The sequence below is a fragment of the Portunus trituberculatus genome, chromosome 43 (assembly GCF_017591435.1).
Source record: "Portunus trituberculatus isolate SZX2019 chromosome 43, ASM1759143v1, whole genome shotgun sequence".
NCBI classification, from domain to species: Eukaryota; Metazoa; Arthropoda; class Malacostraca; order Decapoda; family Portunidae; genus Portunus; species Portunus trituberculatus.
The window spans coordinates 19,911,690-19,919,189 of record NC_059297.1 but is presented as its reverse complement, the minus strand read 5'-3'; the positions used below and the strand labels follow the sequence as shown (position 1 = coordinate 19,919,189).

General features: G+C 43.2%; 1 protein-coding gene across 1 annotated transcript in view; it reads right to left on the bottom strand.

The window, feature by feature from the left end:
* The window catches only part of LOC123517996 (galactosylgalactosylxylosylprotein 3-beta-glucuronosyltransferase P-like), a 97,138-nt gene that overhangs the window by 89,332 nt on the left and 306 nt on the right, over positions 1-7,500 (bottom strand). The gene's annotated exons all lie outside the window — the stretch shown is intronic.

The window sequence follows — 7,500 nt, the reverse complement described above, 5'->3', positions numbered from 1 at the left end:
TTATCGTCATTAGGTTATCAATCACTTATATATATATATATATATATATATATATATATATATATATATATATATATATATATATATATATATATATATATATATATATATATATATATATATATAACCTGACACAAAAAAGAACATTATTTATTTTTGTTCTCCCAATCAAATCTAATGACGGTACCATTACACGTAGTGGTTAATGGACGAAAAAATAAAGAAAGAAACTAACATCATATGATTCATGGTGTCGTTGGAGCCGCCAGGAGGATGTATAATTCACTGTGTACGCCACCCTCCAAACTTTTCCCTACCGTCTCTTCCCACTAAACTAACGGCCACGAAGAGCAGCAGAGTGGCAACTTGCTGGCGGTGCTGCCCACGACCCCTGACTCTAGCTACTGCGCGTGGGGACGTGAAAGTCGTCGCCGGGAACTGATAACCATCGGCTTGTTTTCAGTTCACTTTTTTTTTTTCGTCGTCTCTGTTTCTGTTTTTGTATGTTCACTTTTCCGTCTATTTTTTGTCATGCTTGTCTGTCTCTCTGAATGTATGTAGGGCTGTCTGTCAATTTCACACACACACACACACACAAAAAAATCGAGAGGCCCGGGTTCGAGTCCCGGTGCGGCGAGGCAAATGGGCAAGCCTCTTAATGTGTAGCCCCTGTTCACCTACCAGTAAATAGGTACGGTATGTAACTGGAGGGGTTGTGGCCTCGCTTTCCCGTTGTGTGGAGTGTGTTGTGGTCTCAGTCCTGCCCGAAGATCGGTCTATGAGCTCTGAGCTTGCTCCGTAATGGGGAAGACTGGCTGGGTGACCAACAGACGACCGAGGTGAATTACACACACACACACACACACACACACACACACACACACACACACACACACACACACACACACACACACACACACACACTCTCTCTCTCTCTCTCTTACTGGAAAGCTCCAAAACATAGCAGCTTCCCTTTCTTTAATTCTCCTGCTCCTTTCCGCTGCAAGCTACACATTCTCGCCCCTTCTGTCTGTCTCACTCTCCACTGAAAGAGTCATCAAGCATCATCATTCCTTCCCTCTCTCACTCTCTTTCTCCCCTAACACTATTATTTACTGGTAAACTCTGCGACTTGAATTACCTTCCTGTGCTGCTTCTCTTCGCCCTCTCTCCTCTCTGTCCGTCACTCTGTTGCAGGAGTTAGTTATTCAATGCGTTAATTTCTTCTTCGTTTTCTGTGTGTATTGGCAAACTTTAGTTTTCGTTTTGTATTTGGATTTATTTTCATTACTCTTGGTTATGTATTTCTATATCTATTTTGTTCCTGATAGTTTTTCCTTTTCATATTCTTAGTCATTCGTTCTTTCATTTTCTCATTTTGACCCATTCTTTCAATTACCTTCTTTTTTCATTCATTTTCAATCATTCATTCCTCTTATTAAATTATCTTTCTCCCTCCCGTATATATCCATCCTTTCAATATTTTTCTACCTCATTTATTCATTCCTTCATTTCTATTCTCTTCCCTTTCACAAATTATATTATTTTTCTTGCATTCCTTTTGACTTATACTTTCCTGTCAATCAGTCGTGCATCAACATTCTCACTCCTTTCACCGAACTTCAGACTTCACTACTCCATTATCTTCCTCCTGCTTCCCATAAATGACTTCCCTGTTTACAATGCAGCAATATCAAACCTTCCTTATGAAACGCATCTCTTGAGTCAACTGCTTCCTTTATTAGTATCACCTGCAAGGCTTCACCACTCCCTCATCAGCTCAGATAAAAAATACCATAGTAATAATATTGCTATAATGATACAGCTGTCCGAAGTTTTAGACTTTGCGTATACACCACCACTACCACCGTCACCACCTCTACAACCATTACAGTTAACAGGCGTGTTGAGATTAAGTTGTTGTTTAAGCTTCCTGTTCTTACAACTTCGCAAAACATGGCAGAGTTCAGGGTTGTCACTTCACTCCTCTTCCTCCTCGTTCTCATCCTATATTCATAAAACTCATCCTCTCCTTCATCCTTTTTTTCCTTTTCTCCCTACTCATCCTCTCCTTTGGTTTCTCTTCTTCCTTCTTTTCTCTTTCCCTTTCTCGTAATCCACCTCCTTTTCCTGTTGTTCATGGTTCTCCTCTTCCTCTCTTGTTATATGTTATTTCCTTTTTCGTCTTCCCCTCCCTCTTCTTTTTTCTTTCTTTTCCTCCTTCCTTTTCTTCTCCTTCTCCTCCTCCTCCACCACCATCACCACCATAAACTCCTCCTCCTCCTCCTCTTACTGCTACTTTCTCCTTATCGTTATCGTCTTTGTACTCACTCTCGCTTCGTCTTTCTCCTCCTTACCCCTACTTCTCTTCCTCCTCCTCTGCTCCGTGCCTCTCATTACACGTGTCTAGGCATTGTCTGGAGTCAGATGCATTTAGTTATGGGTCTCGGGTGCCGTCCTTCAGGCTGGTCTGATCGCATTATACGGTTGTGTGGCGCCTCCCCGCTGTCTCGCCTCACGCCAGCCACCAAAGCACCAACACAAGCACTATGGTTTGCTTCCATGCCGCGACGCTCACTCAGCACATAGATAGATAATGAGGTCTTATGCTAATGATGTGGCCTCACTCAAGTGTGTACTTGAGCCACTATGGTTCGTGGCTGTATTGAGACGAAGTGGAAACGTGATGCATTGAGAGAGAGAGAGAGAGAGAGAGAGAGAGAGAGAGAGAGAGAGAGAGAGAGAGAGAGAGAGAGAGAGAGAGAGAGAGAGAGAGAGAGAGAGAGAGAGAGAGAGAGAGAGAGAGAGAGAGAGAGAGAGAGAGAGAGAGAGAGAGAGAGAGAGAGAGAGAGAGAGAGAGAGAGAGAGAGAGAGAGAGAGAAAACACCTCGTGTCATGTTTATATTGAATTAATTGCCAAGAATAAGCCCTCACTTCACAGACGTGTGCCGCTGCACGGCAACATTATAACGTGATTAAGTGCAATGAAACGATCAGCCCAGCATAACAATACTTGTAAAATTCAGAAAGCTAGGTAGGAATGTTTCAGTGTCAGCGGGAGCCTCTCGCCGCTTCATAGCCTTTCGCAACCGTAGTGATGTGTCGCTTTTACTGAAATCAAAACTTTTAAAACTAACAGATGAAACTATTCCAACATTTTATATCCCGGGAACACTTTCAGCACGTGGATCACACATCCGAAATGCAAATAAACAAATGCATAGAACAGGACCAGAGGTGGACGGTAATGTTACGGCATAATGTCCCCTGGTGAAAGCCAGCATGCACCTGTACTCGTCATTAGCCAATTCTTGCCCGAGCGACGGGTGCGCCAGAGAGGTGGCCGGTGTAGTACATCACACCTTTACATATTTCATAAGCCACCACCGCGCCTTCTTGCCACAGCATTCCTACAGATACCAAAACTTTCCTGTGAAATGACAGAGGCAGCCAGTGAGAGAAAGATTATTCCCCGCTTATTTGCATGTTCTAGTTTGTTTAAATAGAGAGAGAGAGAGAGAGAGAGAGAGAGAGAGAGAGAGAGAGAGAGAGAGAGAGAGAGAGGAGAGAGAGAGAGAGAGAGAGAGAGAGAGAGAGAGAGAGAGAGAGAGAGAGAGAGAGAGAGAGAGAGAGAGAGAGAGAGAGAGAGAGAGAATTTTGATCAAGTTGCCTTACTAATGCCTACAAAGTTCTTCCAAAGCTGTCAGTGTTTCAAAGAAGTTTCGTGAGAGGGCAGCGACCACTAGGAAAAAAAAAAAAGAAAAAAAAAACATTAATCAGTAAGCAAATCTAAAAATTTTCCTAGAAAGCAACATGAGTTCTTTGCAGTATCAACATTGGTGATAAATCGATGCTGTTAGTTATGCAAAGATAAACGAAAGCAAGGAATATGAAGAAATCCCTGAAATTAAATGTGTTTATAAATAAATCTGTGCTAACTGACATGCGGATTTATATGTAGAAAGCATTTCGATGATGGTAATGGTGACGCAGTGCCCAGAGGCATGCCACCGCCGCGACGCGCATGCATGATGCCGCCAGTGCCAACACTGGCCCCCAATGACACCGATCCCGCCACACCCATTAGTCATTCGGGACACTGTAGGCATTATAAAACTCTGTGTAAAAAAGGGGGAGCATGTACTCAGTGCCGCTGGAGCGCCCAACGAGCCTGGAACGTTTCCGGTCTGAGGGAATACACATTACGGCAAGGGCAGAAAACGTGTGTCCGAACTGCAGCCTGATGATCGTGGCCGGCTATGCGCTCCTGTCTTTCTTTTTCTATACAAGTGGGAGACTAGCTAAAGGCAACAAAAAATGAAAAAAAAGCCCACTTGATTGCCAGTTCAATTAAAAATATTGAGAGTTGGCCAAAAATTCAGGGATAAATGCCTTGAAACTTCCCTCTTAAAAGAAGTCAAGTTGTAGGAAGATCCATAGTTTACCAGAGGAAGATATGAATGATTGAGAGTACTGGTTAACTCTTGTATTAGAGAGTTGGACAAAATAGGGGTGAGAGGAAGAAGAAAGCCTTGTGCAGCGAGGCTGCAGGAAGAGGGGAGGCACGTAGTTAGCAAGATCAGTAGACCAGTTAGCATGAAAATAGCGATAAAAGATAGCAAGAGATGCAACATTCCGGCAGTGAAAAAGAGGCTGAAGACAGTCAATCAGAGAACAGGAGTTGATGAGACGAAATGCTTTTGATTTATCTAACAAAACTGTGTGAGTAGAAACTCACCCGCCCCTCAAAACATGCGAAGAGTACTCCATACAAGGACGGATAAGGCCCTTGCAGAGTTAGTAGTTGGAGGGGTGAGAAAAACTGGCGGAAACCGTAGGAAGATAGTTTTGAGATCAAACCTTTGTGCCAGACTCTATCAAAAGCTTTTGGCATATCTAACGCAACAGTAAAAGTTTCACCGAAATCTCTAAAAGATGATGACCAAGACTCAGTAAGGAAAGCCAGATCATCAGTAGAACGGTCTTGACGAAAGCCATACTGGCGATCAGAGAGAAGATTGTGAAGTGACAGATGTTTGAGAATCTTCCTATTGAAGATAGATTCAAAAACTTTAGACAAGCAAGAAATTAAAGCTATAGGGCAGTATTTTTGGGTCGCTATCTGAAGAGCAGTCCGACCTGGGGACATTTCTGGTACCCTCCCCAGAAGGGGACTCTGAGGCTGGATTAGAAGTCGCCATTTTCTTTATTTTGAGTGAAGGAAGTGTGTGTAGTAAGTGCATGTGGTTTTGTGAGGAGAATAGTTGTGTTTAGAAGACTGCCTGCCCCTTGAGTTGTGAGTCGCAGGAAACGTTCAGTGAGATCACAACTAGCTTTAATGGATGGTTCACAGCACCCCCTGAACTGATCCACACCAGAATTAGTTCGATCAGAATTAGTGCTATTAGACCTCGCTGGGAGGAAATTATCGTTTCGGTAGGTGTCTGCTACCTGCTCCTAATGATATAGGATTCCTATGCAATGCTCGCTTATCACCGATAATTACAGCTCCATTGTCAACTGATAGCATTTAATTTTCGTCACGTTTTGCTGCATTTCTTTTGTGTGTGTGTGTGTGTGTGTGTGTGTGTGTGTGTGTGTGTGTGTGTGTGTGTGTGTGTGTGTGTGTGTGTGTGTGTGTGTGTGTGTGTGTGTGTGTGTGTGTGTGTGTGTGTGTGTGTGTGTGTGTGTGTGTGTGTGTGTTCAACCATGGTCTTGATAACAACGTCCGGGACTTAAGCTCATCAGTTCTGTCCTCTTGAAGAGAGCCTCCAAGATATTTAATGTTGGATTTACGGATGGGGGTGCAGTCTTCCCCACGTTCCCACACTCCACACACTACCATCGTCTTCCTCGAAGGGACAGTGACTGCTGGATAACCGGCATACAACTTATCGACATGAACTACCCGCAAAATTTAGCGTGCCAAGAGCCAAGCAAGGACGTGACCTCTGAGGTATCGAGCACTCCAAATCAAGTTCAAACAGTTTGTTGTCAGATCATACTTCCACTGTGTGCAAGACTGGTACTGCATGTAAAGGTCTGCTGAAAATGAAGTCCTCGTTAGCAGACTCATTTATGAAACATGCTAATATAAGCTCAATCCGAATTATATTTCTTTTACATACATCACATATATAAATTTAAAGAAAATATGGATATGTGTGTGTGTGTGTGTGTGTGTGTGTGTGTGTGTGTGTGTGTGTGTGTGTGTGTGTGTGTGTGTGTGTGTGTGTGTGTGTGTGTGTGTGTGTGTGTGTGTGTGTGTGTGTGTGTGTGTGTGTGTGTGTGTGTGTGTGTGTATCTTTGGCGTCGTCTGTATGTGGCTGCCTGGCTGCCTGTTGGTCTCTATGTCTCATTCTTTGTGTCATTTTGCTTGGTTATGTGGCTACTTTTCTTATCATTTTATGCTTTGCTTATGTCTGCTTTCGTCTTCAGGTTTTATGACTGTCTATCTGTCTGTCTGTTTATTTCACTATTTGTCAGTATGTGTTGTTACTATGTATGTATGACTGTCTCAGCCTTTGTCAGTATGTCTATTTTTATGTTTCTATCACATTCATCGTCTGTTTGTCTGCGATGGGTCTTTTCCCTGTTGTATTCTTTGTCTGCTTGTCTGTTTACATGTGAATGTATGTATGTGTGTATGTATTCATGTATGTACCATATTTTTCTTTTTATCTGTCTGTCTGTATGTAAGTATGTATGTATGAATGTATGTGTGTACGTATGTACATATGTATGCATCTCTCTCTCTCTCTCTCTCTCTCTCTCTCTCTCTCTCTCTCTCTCTCTCTCTCTCTCTCTCTCTCTCTCTCTCTCCCTTCCAACACTCATCACCGCAGCAGCATCGTGTATCTATACTCACGGGAGGAAGTCACAGTGAAGAAAAGCAATAGATCTCTCAGGAAGCATGACGCGTGCGGTCCTAGCAGGCGAGCCATCACCTGTCCCTCAAGCAGTATGAAACAGCGCCTGGGCAGCAGGGGGATGACTGGCAGCCGCTAAACACGTGAATACAGCAACTTTTCGCAGGATGGTATAATATAGAAAAGTTGCCCAAGATTCCAAGGACACAATCCCAAGACAAATGAGGTTGTTGGTCTCTTTATGACACATCAAAAGAAAGGTAAACAAAATAAGAATTCGGTTTATAGCCTCATTTCCAAACACATGCCAGTCATGACAGCACAAGGCGAGGTTGCGGCGACACAGGCACCGCTACAAGAACTATTGTAAAATTATACAACTGAGTATTTCATGGCACGCAGTGCACGCAGAACAAAGTTTCACTATTACTTTCCTTCTGACGTCCAATTGTAAAAAACTGTGTTAACTTAAAATACTTGTTTGTTTAAGACAGCGTGGCGGCTCACGCCAGACACCCTCACTTTTGCATCAGTGACTGGGAGTTACACACGACATACATGAGCAACTCCTCCGTCTCTCTATGAGCAAACTAATCATCTAATTAGCAACTAGCACTCCCTGCCCAGACGG